The sequence below is a fragment of the Dipodomys merriami genome, unplaced genomic scaffold (assembly GCF_024711535.1).
Source record: "Dipodomys merriami isolate MVZ:Mamm:240054 unplaced genomic scaffold, mDipMer1.0.p SCAF_222, whole genome shotgun sequence".
NCBI lineage: Eukaryota > Metazoa > Chordata > Mammalia > Rodentia > Heteromyidae > Dipodomys > Dipodomys merriami.
The window spans coordinates 1873324-1894473 of NW_027203627.1; the positions used below are offsets into that span (position 1 = coordinate 1873324).

The following is a 21150-nucleotide window of genomic DNA, read 5'->3' on the forward strand; positions in this document are numbered from 1 at the left end:
GTTATGATGTTGAAAAGATTACGTTACTGCATTGTTGGTGGGATTGTAAACTTGTTCAACCACTTTGGCAAGTAGTATGGAGGTTCCTCAAAAGACTCCACATAGAGCTCCCCTATGACCCAGCATTTACAAACAAGACCACACTAAAGCTACCAGCACAACTATGTTTATTGCAGCATTATTTACTATAGCTAAGATATGGAACCAACCCAGATGCCCCACAGTAGATGAATGGATCAAGAAAATGTGGTATATATACACAATGGAATTCTATGCCTCCAGCAGAAAGAACAACATTGCCCCATTTGTTAGGAAATGGAAAAACTTGGAAAAAAATTATATTATGTGAAGTAAGCCAGGCCCAAAGAAACATAGGTCCCATGGTATCCCTTATTTGCAATACCTAGTATATGTCTGAGTCACGCAGAAAAGGTCAATTAAGGTGATGTTAGGGAAATGAACCCTAAGATATGTATTCAAATGTTTTTTTTTCTTTCATGCGATTGTTTCTAACACATTTATAAGATTATTTCTTTGTTGCTTTGTATGTCCCTCCCCCATAGTATAACCCCTGCTTTCACTGGATTTGATGTCGGTATAATTTGTGGAGGGAAAGGATAAAAACAAATCATTTAAATAGGGATACAGGTGGACCCATTGCAACACTGAGATGTACAAGTAATTATGTCGAAAAGGAACTTTACAACTTTGGTGCAGGGGGGTAGCAGGGAGCATTGGGTGGGGGATGGGGGGAGGATGGGAAGGGATGGGAAGGGGAAACAAAGGAGGAGGCTGCAATACTTGATAAGAAATGTACTCATTGTCTTGCCCATGTAATTGTAACCCCTCTGTACAGTATTTTCACAGTAAAAAGAAAAGATTAGATGATAAAAATGTATTTCAAGTTGTTTAGCATGATTTGTCTAGGCACCAGAGTTCTGTGAGGGGGAAAAAATGAAATCTATGTTGAAGTTCACATAGATATATAAAAAGTGCTTCCAGTTTATTAGGCATAAAGCCAATAGGCCCCAAAATAAAGTTTAATTATAAAGCCAAGCTGGATATGAAAAACAATGAGGTAAAGTAGAAAATTCTTGAAGGAAATTAATATATAACTGAAATGGCTTCTGGAGCTTTTAAAAAATTATAACTGGCAGATTAACTAGAAATCAATCATCTTATAAATATGTTAGAAACAATAGCAAGAAAGAAAAACAATTTAAGTCCTTATCTTGAGGTAAATGCTTGATAAGAAATGTACTCATTACCATGCTCATGTAATTGTAACCCCTCTGGTATGGTATTTTCACAGTAAAAACAAAACTTATTAATAAAAAATCAATCAATTGCCTTTAAATCAAACATTGGTTATTCTTCATCAGAAGTTCTTAAAACATGACTGGTGCATATTGTAGAAGGCATGAAATTTTTGTTTTGCTGTTTTCTGGCCCTTCTATACCATTAGGGATACTGTATTATTCTTTGTGTAATCACCTCAAATCCAGAATACTTTATAATTATTCAACTTGGAAGTTCCTTTGCTATACTCATATCCTGACACACTCTTTAACTATTCTATACTGAGTATTGATATAGTGAAAAATATTCCAGTGTTAAAATAATAAAACAAATAAGCTACCACTAAATGAGAGCTATTCATTCACAATTCAATTAACAAATTATTTTAGGCAGTTTTATATACATAGCCTCTGCTAAGGGCTAAAGAAACAATGATGACCAAGACAAAGGTTATTTCTAGTCTTGTGAGCTGTAAAGTTTTGTATGGAAAAGAGACACTATGCTGGTAGCTCATGCCTATGGTCCTAGCTACTCAAAGCCTCATGTGGTAGAGAACTAGACATCACACACACACACACACACACACACACACACACACACACACACACACACACACACACACACACGTACACACAAACAACCTCAGGGACACTTTTCCAATCCTTAGTTCAAGCCCCAATAATGGTACTAAAGAAAGAAAAAAATAAGAGGCACAAAAAAATATCACACAACCCACATGACTGACATTGTTACACAGCAAGGAAGGAAAAGAAAGTACTCACCTATTCAGATCCACAGTCTAAGAACAAGTTGGTGAAAAAGTGTTCCCAGAAGACCAAACAGGAGACCCAAGAAACTTCCCAATAGCAACCTCTTATGGGTAGGCACAGTTAAGTATCACATCTTCCTTCTTGCTCTGAAGAATGCTATGACCAATTACAGAAAACCTAATGGGTTAGGTGATTCACAAAGGAATAGAATGTTCACAGATACCTTCTATAGTTTTCCAGTAGTGTTATCAAGTACCTTGAATAGGTCTGGGAAGTTGACTCAGTGGTAGAGTGTTTGCCTTACATGCATGAGTCCCTGGTTTCATCTCATCAGCAACACATAAGCAGAAAAAAGCTGGAAGTGGTGCTGTGGCTCAAGCCACTCAAGCTGAAGAGCTGAAGGACAACACCCAGGCCCAGAGTTCAGGCCCCACAACCAACAACAAATAAAAAAGAAACGTCAGTAGTCCAATGTAATACCTTCAGATCAGAAATATCTTTTTCAGTTATCCCCAACACTGAACAACTCTACAGCCAGGGAATGTGTGGAGGCTGAGCAGGCAGTATTTGAAGGAGGAAGGACCATGCCGCCTGCATCTTTTACAGCAATTATATTCAAAACATAATAAAACTTCAGTAACAAAAAAAGAAATACCTTTTCTCATGATACTTGCATAGCTGGAGGACAGCTACACAAAATCCAACACAAAACATAAGTAAGAAATCCTTTCCTTGTTGTGCTTCACTATCCAGGCTTCTCTAAGGTGAACTCAGTTTTGCCTATTCCCCAGTCGATAGAGAAGCCATGAGGCAGGAGCAAGGGCACGACTTTTGCCAGAAAAAGGACTGCCAGTTTCCTTTAAGGAGAGAGGACAAAATAGGTCAGAGGAAAAGTGTGTTAAGAAATAATGTGAAGTCCCATGGTTTCCCTTATTTGCAATATATAATATATGTATGAGTCAAGCAGAAAAGATCAGATAAAGTGATGTTAGGAAAATGAACCCTTAGATATGTATTTTAATGTTTTTTTTTCTTTCATGCATGTGTTTCTAACGCATTTATAATATTATTTCTTTGTTGCTTTGTATGTCCCTCCCCCACAGTATAACCCCTGCTTTCACTATATTTGATGTCAGTATAACTTGTGAAGGAGATGGGGAAAAACAAGTCGTTTAAGGATACAGGTGGACCTGTTGCAACAATGAGAAGTACAAGTTGTCATGTCGAAAATGAGCTTTACAATGTCGGTGCAGGGGCGGGGGGAGGGGAGGGGAAGAATTGGGAATGGGGGGAGGGGGAGGCTGGGAAGGGATGTGAAGGGTAAACAAAGGAGGAGGCTGCAATGCTTGGTAAGAAATGTGCGCATTATCCTGCCCATGTAATTGTAACCCCTCTGTATAGTATGTTCACAAATAAAATTAAATTAAATTAAAAAAAAAAAAAGAAATAAGGTGAAGACTGTTTTCTCATCAGTGGAATGTGCTTACAGCCATGAAGAACAATCCTGTATAAATGCTGTACTATGGAGGAACCAATAGACAGCTGTCTATTTGCCTGTGTGCAAATGGGGATTGGCTACAATGAACATAAGATCATATTATAGAATGATTAAAAAGAATTCTTTTATTAATTTTTTTTTGTCAGTCGTGGGGCTTGAACTCTGGGCCTGGGCGCTGTCCCTCAGCTCTTCAGCTCAAGGCGAGCACTCTACCACTTGAGCTACAGAGCCACTTCTGGTTTTCTGGTGGTTTATTGGAGATAGGAGTCTCACGGTCCCTCTTGCCCGGGCTGGCTTTGAACCGCGATCCTCAGATCTCAGCCTCCTGAGTAGCTAGGATTACAGGTGTGAGCCACCAGCACCCGGCTATTAATAAGTTTTTTTTTTTTTGTGAAAATACTGTACAGAGGGGTTACAATTACATGAGCAAGGTAAAGGTAATGAGTACGTTTCTTATCAAGCATTGTTGCCGCCTCATTTGTTTCCCCTTACCATCCTTGCCCTCCTACTCCCTTGCCTCACCCCACTCTACACCCCCTTCCACTAATGCCCCACACAAACATGCCAAAGGGAACCAGGCACCAGTAGCTCAAACTTGTAATCTTAGCTACTTAGGAGACTGAAATCTAAGGATCAAGATTCTAAACCAGCCCTGTCTGTAAGAACCTGATCTCCAATTAACCACCAAATGGCTGGATGTAGAGCTGTGATTCAAGTGGTAGAGCACTAGTCCTGACCAAAATAGTTGAGGGACAGTGCCCAAGGTCTGAGATTAATCTCTAAGACCAACATACCCACACAGACACACACACACACACACACACACACACACACACACACACAAACACATAAACACACACACACACACACCAAAAAACTGGATTGAGCCTAACATGGTAGGGGTGTTCCTATAGTCCCAGGTGCACAAAAAGCTGAGAAACTAGAAATAATTGAGACCTTGTACTAAAATGAACAGCAAACAAAGGCATTAGTTGTTCCCCACCTCAGCTGGAGGGCCCCTATGGTAATAGTTTAGATAAAAGAATGATCTCTGTCTAGTTCAGCACAGATACTGCACTGTGAGTAAATAAGTCTTTAGATGATTACACATAGGGCTTTCAGTCATCACAGTGTGTATCAGCCAGCATTAGTGACCCAGAACCTCAAACGCTCCATTATGTACATCTATGCTGACAAAGCTTTCAGATGATGTAGCCCAGAAAATATCTGATAGCCATTGTCTAGAAACTCACTAAAGTATTAAATAATACCTGTCTTGAATTTCTGATTCATAAAATTATGAGCAAATAGTTTTTTTTTTTTTTTGTCGGTCGTGGGGCTTGAACTCTGGGCCTGGACGCTGTCCCTCAGCTCTTCAGCTCAAGGCGAGCGCTCTACCACTTGAGCTACAGTGCCACTTCCGGTTTTCTGGTGGTTTATTGGAGATAGGAGTCTCACAGTCTCTCCTGCCCGGGCTGGCTTTGAACCGCGATCCTCAGATCTCAGCCTCCTGAGTAGCTAGGATTACAGGCGTGAGCCACCGGCGCCCGGCGCAAATAGTTGTTTTAAACTGCTAGGATTTGGGTAATTTGTTACATGGCAGAAGCCAGGTGAAGGGAAGTGATAGGGTAGAGAAGAAGGTTAGCCAAGAGTTAAGTCCCAAAAGATAGTTAAGTCTTCATGTTAGCTGAGAAATGTGGTTCATTATACTACTTCACTACTTCTGTTAATACCTTAATTTTGGCTTTGTAAAACACACTGACATAACCATATTATATACAGCATATTACAATATAGTACAAAATTATAATCACCCCATTTTGTTTATAATCAAAACTATTATCAGCCTATATTAGAATGTTGCAAATTCTACCAACATTTCACAGATTTTTTTCAAGTAAAAGATTTTAAAAAGGGAGATTGTCCCCCAACAAAAAATCTTCAAAGAAACAACTGTCCAATAAATAAGTGGGCTAAAGATTTAAAGAGAAAATTCTCTGAAGTGGAAAGACACATGAAGAAATGCTCAACCTCCCTAGCCATAAAAGAAATGCAAATCAAAACAACATTGAGATACCACCTCACCCCAGTTAGAATGACTATATTCAAGAATTCTAATAACAACAGATGCTGGAGGGGATGTGGACAAAAGGGCACCTTACTACAATGTTGGTGGGAGTGTAAACTTGTTCAACCACTTTGGAAAGTAATATGGAGGTTCCTCAATAGACTGCACATAGAGCTCCCCTATAACCCAGCAATGCCACTTTTGGGCATTTACCCAATTGTTCACAAACACTAAAGCTACCAGCATGACTATGTTTATTATGCATTATTTACCATAGCTAAGATATGGAACGAACCCAGATGCCCCTCAGTAGATGAATGGATCAAGAAAATGTAGTATATAAACACAATGGAATTTTGTGCCTCCATCAGAAGGAATGACATTGTTCCATTTGTTAGGAAATGGAAAGACTTGGAAAAAATTATATTAAGTGAAGTAAGCCAGGCCCAAAGAAACATAGGTCCCAAGGTTTCCCTTATTACAATAACCAGTGTATGTCTTGAGTCAAGCAGAAAAGGTCAGACAAGTTGATGTTAGGGAAATGAACCCTAAGATATGTATTCAAATGCTTTTTTTTCTTTCATGCGATTGTTTCTAACAAATTTATAAGATTATTTCTTTGTTGCTTTTTATGTCCCTCCCCCATTTTATAACCCCTACTTTCACTGTATTTGATGTCGGTATAATTTGTGGAGGGGAAGGGATAAAAACAAATCATTTAAATAGGGATACAGGTGGACCCATTGCAACAATGAGATGTACAAGTCATTATGTCGAAAACAAACTTTACAACTTTGGTGGGGGGGAGGAGGATTGGGTGGCGGTCAGGATGAGGATGAGAAGGCTACAATGCTTGATAAGAAATATACTTATTATCTTGCCCACGTAATTGTAACCCCTCTGTACAGTATTTTCACAATAAAGTAAAAAGGGGAGGATTGTTATGAGGAATCTGGGTTAAGATTCAAATGTACTTGTGGACCTGGGATAGTTTATCTTGAAGAATAAAGTTAATAATAATAATATAAATAAATAAAGAGTTGATGTTAAGGTGGTGCCATAGCTCAGTGGTAGTCATTGCCTAACACACAAGACTCTGCAGTACCACAGTATGTGTGTGTGTGTTTGTGTGTGTGTGTGTGTCTGTGTGTGTGTCTGTGTCTGTGTCTTTGTGTGTGTGTGTGTGTGTGTGTGTGTGTGTGTATTTCATAACTGGTTGAAACTTGATGAAACCCGGTGAAAGCTTTACACCACTTTGGATTACATGTTCATTTCATTACATTTACATTATTCATAAATGAGTTAAGATACTAAAAACAAAACATTTTAAACTATAAAAAGAAAAATAGTAGACAATTTCCCATTGTGATATATGCTCTAAAAAATACAAGATTATTTGCGAAACAGAGATTTGTTCATTTTCAAGGATCCAAAGATTCCCAGAAAGAAATAATATTCTGCAAAATGTTAATCTGTAAACTAGGAATTAAAAAGCATGTAACTAAATGATGATGGGAAGGAAGATTAAGAGAAGAAACAGGAACTAAGTGACATAGGGTTGACTGTATTGGTTTATAGAATATGCAAAGTGAGAACTTCAGATAAACAGAGGAAAGAGTTTCCATCAAGATATATCTTTGTCAGCTGGAGACTTGACAGGTTAAGATAAACTTAACAGATCAATGTCTCTTCATCCTAATTGGAACTGAAAAAAACCCAGTAATAAATGTTTACCTATCTACCAGGTCAGCACAGGCTACACACAGGAACTCAGAGTCGCCTATATCATAAAACAGTGAAAAAGCTATTTACTACAGTTTGGGGAGGTCCTTTATCAATTTTATGCTATTCTAGTAATGGCTTAATCTTTTAGCTTTGCATAAAAGATTTAAAACTGCCTTTTGAATGACCATCTATTTCACAAAGATTCCAGAGTTTAAACTTTTCACCTCTGGCTGCACAGAATGAATCAGTAGTACCTGAAATTTACTAACCACTTAAAAACTAGGTATATGGAATGAAAGGGTACAGAATATAATGCAACACAGGCAGGTTTCAGCAGCTCAGCGTGACATTTAGCCAGTGATACAAATGAAACAGCTAGGTGACATGGAAAGACCTAAACAAATCTAGCAAGGTGCTTATTCTTAAACCAAACAGAAGGAAGTTTGACAGGTGAACGAACACAGCAACACTGTTATTTCAGAGGTCAGAAGACTTGCTGTCCAAGCACCAGCTATGTCTGTACTTTCTAACATGCTTAATGCATGATACACACCACTATGTGCACAAGTACACACACTTACACGCACACACATTGAAAAACCAGTTGCTTTCATTCTAGTAATTTTTATCTTTAGATGTTGTCTCAATTATTCAGAGTATTCTGAACTGTAAGAGACTTGAAAGATACTATATTATCTAACAGAAGAAAGAAGAAAACTAAATTCCCATATTTTGGTTCTTTCACTATATTCTCAGAAGGGGATTTCGAGATATATAAACATAAACTGCAGACTGTGAGTGTCCTGTAAATGTACAAGTCATTTTTACTTTCTTTCTTTTTTTTTTGGTCGGTCGTGGGGTTTGAACTCTGGGCCTGGGCAATGTCCCTCAGCTCTTCAGCTCAAGGCTAGCACTCTACCACTTGAGCTACAGCACCACTTCCATATATATATATACATACATATACATACACATGTATACATATACAACATATGCATGTATATACATGTTATATATTATGTATGTATATCTACATATATGTTATATGTTTTATATATGTTGCATGTGTTATATACATGTATATATGTTATACATACATGTATATATGTTATATACATATATACATGTATGCATAAATGTGTGTATATGTGCATATATACATAAGCATGTGTGTATATATACATATATACATGTATACACACATATATACATATACATATATACATACATCTATATCTTCTCCTGAAGTTGCTTTTTAATCAAAAAAATGTTTAGACTTCAATTTTGTTAATTTTTTTGAAGAACCAACTCTTTGTTTTGTTGATTCTTTCTATAGTTTTTTTTGGATTCTAATTCATTTAATTCTAATTTAATTTTAATTATTTCTTTCTGTCTACTGGATTGGGGATTATCTTGCTGCTCTTTTTCAAGGAGGTTCAGATGTCTCATTAAATTGTTGGTTTCAGATCTCTCCAATTTGTTGATGTAGGAACTCAGAGCTATAAACTTGCCTCTGAGTACTGCCTTTCCTGTGTCCCAGAAGAGCCGGTAATTTGTGTGCTCATTTTTGTTGAATAGCATTAACCTGTGAATTTCCTTTCTAATCTCTTCCATGACCCACTCGTGATTCAGCAGTGTGTTGTTCAACATCCATGTGTTACCGGACTTTCTTTGGTGGCTTTTGGTGTTGAGTTCTAATTTTATTCCCTTGTGGTCTGAGAGAATGCAAGGTATAACTTCAATGTTTCTGAATTTAGACAAGTTTGCTTTGTAGCCTAAAATGTGGTCTATTTTAGAAAACGTTCCATGTGCTGCTGAGAAAAACGTGTATTCTGATGCGGTTGGGTGAAATATTTGTTAGATGTCTGTTAAATCTAGTTGATCTATGCAGTTGTTTAGATCTGTGGTTTCTCTGTTGAGTGTTTGCCAAGTTGATCTATCTAGTGAGGAGAGTGGTGTGTTAAAATCCCCAACAATTAATGTCTTTGGATCTATGTGGGATTTGAGGGAAAGTAGTGTTTCTTGGATAAATTTGGGTGCTCCGTTGTTTGGCATATAGATATTTAAAATTGTAATATCCTCCTGAAGGAGAGATCCCTTAATTAGTATGTGGCAACCTGCTTTATCTCTTCTCACAAATTTTAATTTAAAGTCTATTTTATCTGATATTAGGATTGCAACTCCCGCCTGTTTATGGGGGCCGTTTGCTTGGTAGATTTTTCTCCAGCCTTTAACATTGAAAATGTGTTTGTTTTTATGGGCAAGATGTGACTCCTGAAGGCAGCAGATAGAAGGATCTTGTTTTTTAATCCAACTAGACAGTCTATGTCACTTAATTGCATCGTTAAGTCCGTTAATGTTGATAGATAGGACGGAGAGGTATTTGGGAGTTCCTGCCATGTTATGCACCTTCTTGGGGGCTGCAAAAACTGGGTTCTTCCTATGGTTCTTGAATTCTCAGTTTGGGTGCAGTGTCTTGGCCTTTTTTGTGGTCTTGCTGGTTTTCTCCTCACTCCAGTTAAAATGGCAAAAATCAAGAACTCTAACAACAACAGATGCTGGAGGGGATGTGGACAGAAGCGAACCATACTGCATTGTTGGTGGGAGTATAAGCTTGTTCAACCACTTTGAAAAGCAGTATGGAGGTTCCTCAAAAGACTTCACATAGAGCTCCCCTATGACCCAGCAATCCCACATTTGGGCATTTACCCAAATGCTCACAAACAAGACCACACTAAAGCTACCAGCACAACTATGTTTATTGCAACATTATTTACCATAGCTAAGATATGGAACCAACCCAGATGCCCCTCAGCAGAGAAATGGATCAAGAAAATGTGGTATATATACACAATGGAATTCTATGCCTCCATCAGAAAGAATGGCATTGCCCCATTTGTTAGGAAATGGAAAGACTTGGAAAAAACTTATATTAAGTGAAGTAAGCCAAGCCCAAAAAAGCATAGGTCCCATGGTTTCCCTTATTTGTAATATCTAGTATATGTATGAGTGAAGCAGAAAAGGTCAGATAATATGATGTGAGGAAAATGAACCCTTAGATATGTATTTTAATGTTTTTTTCTTTTATCCATTTGTTTCTAATGCATATATAAGATTATTTCTTTGTTGCTTTGTATGTCCCTCCCCCACAGTATAAACCCTGTTTTCACTGTATTTGATGTCGGTATAGTTTGTGGAGGGGAAGGGGAAAAACAAGTTGTTTAAATAAGGATACAGCTGGACCTGTTGCAACAATGAGAAGTACAAGTTGTCATGTAGAAAACGAACTTTACAACTTGGGGGTGGGAGAATTGGGGGGAGAGAGAGGATGGGTATGGATGGGAAAGGTAAACAAAGGAGGAGGCTACAATGATTGATAAGAAATGTACTCACTATCTTACCCATGTAATTGTAACCCCTCTGTACATTATTTTCACAATTAAAAAATTAAAAAAAATTTGGACTTCAAAGATTGCAGAGGCGCACCTAGGAGCTAACTGAGATATCATGAAGAAACCAGTTTTAGTGTTCCAGTGAAAAATCCAAGGCTGGAGAGTCACCCAAGTGAGCCATCATAGTACAGAGAGTTTGGCCAGAGAGGAAAATTTCAGGCAGCCTGTTTAAGGAGGCAGATTTGAGCATACACCAGTGACCGAGGTGGCAGTGGCTGTGGCTGCCAACATAACAGTAGACCGAGCCTGAGGAAAAGGTGACAGAAACAGAGTGCAAGCAGCTTCTATTCACTACCAGTGTGAATTTACCAGGAGCAAAAATCTTCATCCTGCTGACCACAGATGGACGCAGATCACAGATAGCCTGAAAAACCAAGGGAAGGTAAGTACCCAAAAAGGCATTCCCATTCCTTCTCACAAAACAGAGTTTGGAAGGTAGCTCTTCCCCTATCATCCCAGAAGAATGTCATCTTTCATATTGGCAAAGACGGAGCCAGGGAAGCCAGTAGATACCTCAGGCCTTAGAATTAGACACTGCTGAGCCATTCAACAGTGCAAAGCAACCCAACCACTGGCACTCAGCTCCATACTGGGGAAATTTGACCTTTCCAGATGGGGAAAGGACCATCCAAGGCAGGGCAACTTTCTTCACAGAGTAAACAGAGCCAGAGGTGGCCCCACCCTCTGCGGCATGGCAGCAGCAGCTCTCCATGCTGCAGGATGTTAAAAATAAATAAATTCAAAACTGGAGAGTAAGAGAAAAGTCCAGGACTAGATGCATTCACAGCTGAATTCTACAAGGCCTTTGAAGCAGAACTCAATTGATACTACTCCAACTCTTCAATACAAATGAAAGTTCACTACTAATCTCATTCTAGGAAGCCTGCACAACCCTCATTCTCAAAACAGACAGGGGATCATCAAAGAAACAGAACTCAAGACCCATTTCTCAGATGACCATTAATGCAAAACTACAAAATCCTGGCCAATCAACTTCAACAATTCATCAAAAAAATCATACACTATGATCAAACAGGATTCATTCCATGGATGCAAAGTTGGTTCAATATACACAAAACAATAAATGTAATACATCACATCAACAGGAGCAAGGATAAGAATTACATAGTAATCTCAATAGATGCAGAAAAAAGATTTGACAAGATCCAACACCACTTTATTAAGAAAGCTCTGCAGAAACTAGGAATCCATGGAATGAACATTCCTCAATATAAGAAAAGCTGTGTATGACAAACTTACATTATAACTTATACTATAACTAGTATTATACATAATGGCAAAAGTAAAGCCATTTCCTCAAATTTCAGGAAGGAGACAGATTGTCCACTCTCTCCATTCCTCTTCAGTATAATATTAGAATACCTAGCTAGAAAAATAAAACAAGATGCAAACTTTAAGGGGATCTAAATAGAAAAACTCTTCCTCTTAGTAGATGACATGATTTTGTATTTAAAGAATCCCCTAGACTCCACCCTCAAGTTATTCGAGCTGATCTGAAACTTTGGCAAAATGGCAAGGTATATAAATTAACCCTCAAAATTCCGTGGCTTTTCTGTATGCCAACAATGAGAGTAACCCTATATCCTCAAATAGTTATACTTTCTTTCTGTTAAAGCAATCAAACTCCTCTCATTGCTCTTTTGGAAACATGTAGTATATATTTCCGTAGTCAGTCTACCATGAACACTACAAGTTACTTCTACTGAATTATTAATCTCTACATACGGAGCAATATTTTTCCATCTCTCCATTCCCATTCCTAACTTCTATTTCTTATAAAATCACTGTTCTATTCTCAATTTCTGAACATTTAAGTCCTACCACGAGTGAGATTATGCACATTTGCTTTTTTGTTCCTGCCTTACCTCACTTAACATGATTTCCAAAGGTCACAGTAATGTCAGCATCAAAGGCCAACACTGTTCCAACCACAATAGAAAACAGTTCTATTCGACGTTCTAAGTAGGTGAGTGACTAGTGTCCCTCCATAGAAAACAGTCACAGCTTCTGGTTCTAAACCTTTGAAAGGCAACTGTAGCCAGAGAATAGGATGAATTAAGCAGTTAATAAAATTTAAAATCCCTACCTAAGTCCTAAGTAACATATTAACCTCAGATTCCTAATTAGAAAATGCATGGCTTGCAATAAAAGCATTTGCTATTAATGAATGTAAATTATGCAACCAGTTTAATAATTTTTAACTATTGAAACTAATATTGAAACATTTGTTTGCCCTCTTTCTTCACAAGTTAATAAAAAACCAAGTAAATTAGAGCACTGTGACGTATCTCAATTGAAGAAAGAATATCCTTCCTTTTAGAATGACTAATGAAACTTGAATTAAAATCAACCTCAAAGAAATTATGAGTGAAGGGGCTGGGAAGGTGGCTCAGTGGTAGAGCACTTGCCTTGCATTCATGAGGCCCTGTGTTCGATTCCTCAGCACCACATAAGCAAAAAGAAAAAAGCCGGAAGAGGCACTGTGGCTCAAGTGGTAGAGCAGTAGCCTTGAACTGAAGAGTTGAGGGACAGCGTCCAGGCCCAGAGTTCAGGTCCCATGACCGGACCCTCTCCTCCCCCCCAAAAGAAATTATGAGTGAAAACTATTGTCTACACTACTCTAGAAGACAAAGCCAATTTCAGTGTAGAACTTTTCTGGCATACAACAAATTCTTACAGTCTCACTGAATTATTTCACTACTATAATATCCTAGGTGTTACATATAGAAGGCACATAGGATGCGTATACAAATAAGAGATGGTGTTAATAGTCCTGTAGTTAGACTTTTCTTCATGTATCCCATTTCAAACACATCTATCCTCAAAACCTTACCCATGGCTGCACATTGGTGGATATCCATAAAGTAGGCAAATAGCTCTCAAGAAAATTCCACAGCAAAGTCAGACTATGCTCAAGAAAACTCTTAAAACTCATTTTAATAATATTTTTTTTCATTTCTCCTCAGTACTATTTCCAAGTTCCTTCCAAAATTTTCCCTTGTCCTTTGATTGTCACCTAATTAAAACTATTAGTTAATGCACCTAATTCTACGTTTACGAGCCTATAATCATAAATTTAGAAGAGATGTTATAGATGTTCAATACATTTTCCTAAAATTGAACTACACACTATGGAAGCAATAATATCAGGGAAATCTCTAATCTTTTGCCAACCTAATTACTTCCTCAATGTTCTAGTGTCACTATTTTGAAAGAGCTATATAATCCATTCCCTGAGAGCTTCTATCTACTGATTGAATCTTGCCATTTGAAGCAGATATCGTGTTCTATAACTTTGTTTTCCTAGAGTTTCAGAAAACATAAAATTTTAGCTTCGTTTCCTATAGCACAATAGGAAATTTCTTCCTATCTTGATTTCATTCCTCTGAATATTCTGAGACAACCTTATACTTCTTCACTAAAAGCTATTGTTGGGTTGAAACTGATGCCATCCCTTTCACCTATTAGACTCATTTTTGTAACTTGAGTGCACATTTACTGTATGGGTAAGCCCAGGATATTTTTGATACTTGGTGCTAAGTAAAATTATTCTGCTCCACAGTGAGTGAGATAGTTAACAGTTCTAAATAGAGAATATAACATTTACCTCTACAAAATTTAGTCATTTCATCCTGTTCAAATTTCTTGAAATTCAAATTCCGTAATCCAGCATTAAAAATATAAGTAAGTCACTATTTAAACTTACGGAGTTAGATTTGCATAAATAGGTAAAACATTCATGTGTGTGTGTGTGTGTGTGTGTGTGTGTGTGTGTGTGTGTGTGTGTGTGTGTGTGTGTGTTGTGTGTTAGAAAACATTGGTTTTCTGTGGTTTTTGCCTTTTCTAAAAGTCCATTATATATGTCTAAAAATACTATTTTAAAAATACAATAATAAGTAGCTTTCAACTGCTATGGATCTTAATATTAAGACTATTAGCCTTTGAAATTCTAAATTTAGTCACATATTGTTAATCTAACAAAACTATGTACACCTTCTTTGGAATTAATCTATGAATTAGCAGAGTATGTCAACATATATAGAAATAAAATTAGTTCTATTATTCACTTCATCATGTAAATCATATTAATGATTACAATGTCATGTGCAATTTCAGAAGACACATATGATTTTTGGTAAGATTCTAGAAGTCATTGATAAATACTCAACAACCAGCATAAAGTCTTCATGCTCTGTGCCAAGCAAGTAAGGTCTAGTTAAAGTGTGATGGGAAGAGTCAGAGTACAATATATCCTAAAGCCATCCACAGCAATTCAGAGCCAGTAAGTCCCCCAAGATTATTCATTTTTTTTTGGTGGGGGGAATCTGGTCATGGGGCCTGAACTCTAGGCCTGGGCACTGTCCCTCAGCTCTTCAGCTCAAGGCTAGCACTCTACCACTTGAGCCACAGCGCCACTTCTGGCTTTTTTCTTTTTGCTTATGTAGTGCTGAGGAATCGAACCCAGGGCCTCATGCATGCAAGGCAAGTGCTCTACCACTGAGCCACCTTCCCAGCCCAAGAATATTCATTTTTTATGTCTTAAAAATAACCTGAATTTCAATGGCTTTGCAGTATCCCACTGTATTTGATTTCAACTAGAATTTATGCCTGAAAACTCTTAACTTCTAATGTTAAAACATGTTAGTTTTATGTACCCAAACATTTTCTTAGTGCTCCAAATGAGGAGTTCTGGTCCTCTGACCTACCCCATGAAAAACATTGTGTGGTCAAATAAGCAGAAAATCTATTCCTTTTGGGTATCTATAATCCTCTTTGTCTATAATCCTCATTAGCTTTCTGTTTAAGATGGGTAGAACATTCCTTAACTCACCTAACCATATTAACTTTCCACAGGCTACCCTCAACATTTATTAACATTTCACTGACCTACAGAAACGTGGGGAAATTTTTACTTCTTTTCTTTAGTTATACATTTATCCCAGTACTATTCCATAGAGCTTTGTATTTCATATTTTAAATTTGTCCAGATTTGTGAAGAAATCCCTCCTCTTCCTTTAAGACCCTCTAAAGGTTAGATGCACATACTATTTCTTTTCTAAAAGAAGTTGGCAATATAGGTGGGAAAAAGAAAGTTTAGTGATAATCCTTATCATCTGAGACACTGAAGATCTTTAATTACTTGGATCTTTCTAACATATTCAGAGAGACTCAGAAAAGACATCAAAACAAAGAGGAGTCACCAATACTTTCTGGAAGTCCCTTAAAAGCACTAAAACCCTCATTTCTGTTTGGCTAAGAAAAATTCCCTTTCTCATTACCTAAAATGCTTGACCAACCTTACCTCTCTGAAATGAGGGTTTTCCCCCCCTTTTATTAAAAAAAAACAGTCTGTTACAGATTATTTTGTTTTATTATTTGTAGTTTTTTCCTAGCTGTTCTGAAAGAAAAGGAATTTCCAAAACCATAGAGAGCTAATGCTATTTTTTCAGAAGTACACAGCAAAGAAGAATGAGTTTATAAATAAAAAAAATGTTTTGACAGGACATGTGACTTCAAATTCCAGACTTGTTTAGAGCTTGTACAAAGTTTTTGATAGACTGATAGAATCAAAAGATGGTAAAATTCTTTAAATGACTCTATGTGTGAAAGGATCCATTTGAGAAAATAATCATAGGTTAGCTGAAGAGAGGGAAGGAACAAATATCGAGAGTTCTTTTGGACTTTACCCTGAAGCAAGCCAAGTAAAACGAAATGTTTAATGAAATCTGTCTAAATCCAACCAACACATGCAGAAAAATGCCAAGAGGTCACTCACCCGGGGATACTACTAATGGTGGGACAAGTAAAGCAAAGGATGGACTTAATTCTGGGGTGATTTGAATCATAGCCACAATTAAAGCTTCAGTACCATGTCAAATACATTTCAACACTTTAAAATCCTTTGCTTGCATAAAGGTTTTCAAGTCAACTAATGACTAATGACTACGTGGAACAAAAGCAATGTATGAGAATTGCAATTATCACAACAACAAAGGAAAGAAAGCATAGGTGATATTAATGACCCACTGTATAGAACTCACATTAATTTATCTCCATGAGTAAATGAAATAACTTCTTAAATGTGACTCCCTGCCAACATTCAAGCTCAATGCAATCGATCTTTCACACTGTAACCAGAGGAACCTTACAAACCTCATCATGGTTATTTCCCTACCTAAATAATGTCACTAGCATCCTGCTTCTCCAGAACTAAACTACAAATCACTGGTTTAACCTGAAAATCCTTCCCAGTTTCCCTTTGTCCCACCCTCTTCAGCTACATCATTTGCCCTAACTTCTCCATCCTCACCCCATTTCCACAATTTATCCAGAGCTCCACACATAATACACTTCTTAATTTTTTCATACCTGAACCATTTCATCAGCTTTCTCTCTTCTTGGATTGCCTTCCCTTCATTGCATCCCTTAGGAAATGATCTGTTGATCAAATTTATGTTCAAAGATCATTATCTCTTTAGAGGTCTTCTTTGCTCCCCTAGGTCAAATTAATGTTGATCTTCTTGTACCCACAGGAACCCCTTACAATAGATAATAAATTCTAACACATGAACATTATTAAGAAATGATTTTCTAGACATAGTTTTACTCAATTAAATCCTAACAATAACCTCATGAGGCTGGTACTATGATTATTATCATCAATTTTCAAATAAGACAGTCTGAGATATACAGACACTGAGTGTTCTAGATGAGGTCATTCAAGCATTCGCTGACAAACACAAATTTGGATACAGTTGGTCTGTCCCATTTACAGATTATCCCACAGTTCCATCGCTTGAGGTTCTCCTGGGATCAAGCTAAAAAGAGAATCCAGGGCTTTGTTTGACTAGAGGTTCCATGAGGCAGGAGTCAACTTCCATAGGAAGCCTCAAAATCAAGGGGAAAAAAGCAGATCCATGTTCTAAAATGGGCGATTAAGTCAAGCAAACCAAAAAGATAAGATTTCACAAGCCCTCAAATAAAGAGCAAATACAAATGTCAGAAACTGGGCTCTGAAATAAATAAAAAGTGAGAATAAGTCTGGTTCCATAAGCAGGGTAATTTCTAACTCCTTATGTCCTGAAAAATGAGTTAGGAGTTCTCCCTTAGAGGAAGTAGAAATAAATCTATCCATGTGCTTCAAAGTGTCAGAAAACTATAAACTCCCCCTTCAAAGCTTCTTCACTTCCCTGTTCAGGATAGAGGAGGTCAAATTTTGAACAGCTCCTCACTGGCCTGGGCAAGGTTCTCTCCCATCTGAACAGCACATTCCCCATACAGCAAAACAAGAACCACAGTCATTTATTTATAAATCATAGACTACTCAATTTTAAGTTTTCTGTGCATGATGCTGGGATTAACTTCTTGTAATTGCTAAACAAGCACTCAATACTGAGCCAAGTCCCTAGCCCTCATTTATAACTTTTATCAGCTTGCTATTTGTCTTAATTGGCACTGCATTTCAGGTCAAATTTCACCAAATTTCTTCAGCAATATCCTTGTTCCCTCTGGCACCCTATTCTGCAAATTGCATTTTTCTTCACAGATTTAGTGGAAAAGGAACACATTTTTTAGGACCCTACTCAAATGCATTTTTCTTCATGAATTGTTACTTTTTCAACTTTACTGAAAGTAAGCTGATTCTCTCAAATTCCTATACACATTCTTTGTACCAATTAAAGGTATTCTCTGTATTTTTTATGTCAATAGCCATGATTGATGATTCTATTCCCAGTGCAACTACCACTAATACTAGAATCTATCTCTTTTTTTCCTGTGCTAGAACTGAGTTTCAACTCATGGCTTGGAATTCTCAAGTTCTCAGTTGACCATACCTTCACTTCCAACATTTTTCTGATTAGTTGAAGGTAAGAATCTCACTGATTTTACTACTCCAAACCCCATGATTCTTAAACTGAGCCTCTTGAGCAGCTAAGCTTATACATGTGAGCCCCCAGAACCTGGGTTCACTTCTTAAGAATATGCTATGGGGGCTGGGACGGTGGCTCAGTGGTAGAGCGCTTGCCTCCATGCATGAGGTGCTGGATTCGACTCCTAAGCACCACTTAAGCAAAAAGAAAAAAGCTGGAAGTGGTGCTGTGGCTCAAATGGTAGAGCACTAGCCTTGAGCTGAAGAGCTGAGGGACAGCAATCCAGGCCCCAAGTTCAGGCCCCACAATCAGAACACCCCCCACCCCCCCCAATAAAAAGAATGTGCTATGTGCCTTTACATATAGTCACTTATTCAGCAACCTGAAATGCAGTTGTTGTTTCATGTCAGTAAATAAGAATAACTTTGAAAAACTATGAAATAATCTTTTGCTGAAAAGACATATTCTTTTTTTGGGGGGGGGGTCCGGTCATGGGCCTGAACTCTGGGCCTGGACGCTGTCCCTTAGCTCTTCAGGTCAAGGCTAGCGCTCTACCACTTGAGCCACAGCTCCACTTCAAGCCTTTTTCTTTTTGCTTATGTGGTGCTGAGGAATTGAGCCCAAGGCCTCAAGCATGCAAGGCAAGCGCTCTACCACTGAGCCACCTTCCCAGGCCTGAAAAGTCATATTCTTATCCTTATTTTATAAACAAGAAAACTAAGATACTAAATTATTGACAATCTTGTCAAGTTGACACAGCAGTTAGCCGTAGAGATGTGAAGTGACTCCAGGCCTGATTTCTACATACAGTTATACTTACTGTGTGCTGACTCACTTTTCTTGTCTCCAGGTAATAAGGCTAATATCATGTGAACATGGACTGAAAGCAGAACAAATTATAATCAGTAGAAAATGAGTCTCTCTTCTGAGCTGAGGCATTTTAGAGTACAACCCTGGAAACCACAAAAGAGAGAGCCTGGATCTAAAAAACACATTACACAATGCAGATGTGTTTTACATCAGACCTTCAGAAAGCAAAAGACAAACCAGCGATGATCCCTTAGTTCTCTAATTTGTTTTTCTTGTTGTCAATGCTGCTATAATAGAGACTCTCAAACCTAGTTTCTCAACTCTAACTCTACTCCAACTTCTCATTCAACATTTCAGAGTATTTTTCAGCTAAAACAGGCAGAAGAAAGAAGAGAAGGAAATGAATACAGTAAAGGCTACTAGCTTCTTCACATGGAAATAAAACAACAGTGAAGCAATCAGATAGAATATGTGAGGAACTCATGGAGAACCTCACAAATCCTATAGTACCTCAGGTGTAATCTCAGATTCCACAAGATCATCTCAGAGTAAGAGAAGAGGACTGAATGCAAACAAGTTATGCAGTTGTCTTACTCCAACAAAAATCTTTTCTAGTCTTTCTACCTATACTACATTTACATATTAGTTTCATTTCCTGTGTATCAGGAAATCTTGTCTAACATTGGAATACAGAGACTAACATTGGAATACAGACTCTAACATTGGAATACAGGAGTCAGAATAGCTTTTAGAAACAGCACAAATTCATTCATGGCCTTCTTTATTTCAGTTTCTATAATAGTAGGCATTATCCTCTCTACTGCCTTTCCTATGCATTGGTCATAATACATACACTCTTTCCAATACTATTAAATTTAGAAATATTAAATGTGTTTTCCTCCCTCCAAGCAAATTCACCATGGCAATTTACACTACTCACAAAAACCCAAATATATACACATTAGTTAATGGCAGTATTTCTCACAATGGTGAAAAACTAGAAACCTCAGTGTTCCACACTAGTTATATTATTGTATTTTCTATAAAAGATTATTTCATAGTGTTTTTAAAGTGATTCTTCTTTACAGACATGAGACAACCACATTTCAGGCTTGTGAGTAAAATTGTAAATTACAAACATCTGTATTTTGATTCTATTTATGTGTGTGTTTGTATATATGTCTGAGGACTATTTTGTGTATGGAAATAAAGAAGGCATAAAAATCTGCTTCAGAATTTTAACAGTTCTTTATTATTGATAGGTTTTGAGATGCACTTCACTTCTATACACTTCTGTGTTGCTTCTGTTTTAAATGTTCATATATCTTTGTGTATATATATATATATATATAAAGGATTTTATATATATATATATATATATATATATATAGGATTAGAGATATAGCTTAATGACAGTGCTTATCTAGCATGCTTAAGATACCAGGTTCAATATCCACTAGCACAAAAATCACAAATGTAATACAGATTCATATTGGGAAAATGTTTAAGCTGTATCTTAACTGCCACTTTCCAGCACACCAAAATTTCATTCAATGGATACACAAAGTGAAATAAACTAAGGTTAGCAATTTAGTTTACAGAGATCATTTCTACCTAGTTTCTATAATCAGAATGT

General features: G+C 37.3%; 1 long non-coding RNA gene across 9 annotated transcripts in view; it reads right to left on the reverse strand.

Moving 5' to 3' along the window:
* Positions 1 to 17385, reverse strand: part of LOC138835017 (uncharacterized) — a 50842-nt gene extending 33457 nt beyond the window's left edge. For 4 of the 9 annotated variants that reach the window (XR_011374349.1, XR_011374350.1, XR_011374343.1 and 1 more), the window contains exons 1-4: positions 12699 to 12872; positions 2725 to 2926; positions 2326 to 2465; positions 2082 to 2225 (exon numbers count right to left, since the gene is read on the reverse strand). This is a non-coding gene — a long non-coding RNA (uncharacterized lncRNA). Of the gene's footprint in view, positions 1 to 2081; positions 2226 to 2325; positions 2466 to 2724; positions 2927 to 11121; positions 11177 to 12698; positions 12873 to 17202 lie in introns of those variants that run through there. The other 5 variants (XR_011374345.1, XR_011374348.1, XR_011374344.1 and 2 more) reach the window with 5 other exon arrangements.
* Positions 17386 to 21150: the final 3765 nt, after the last annotated feature.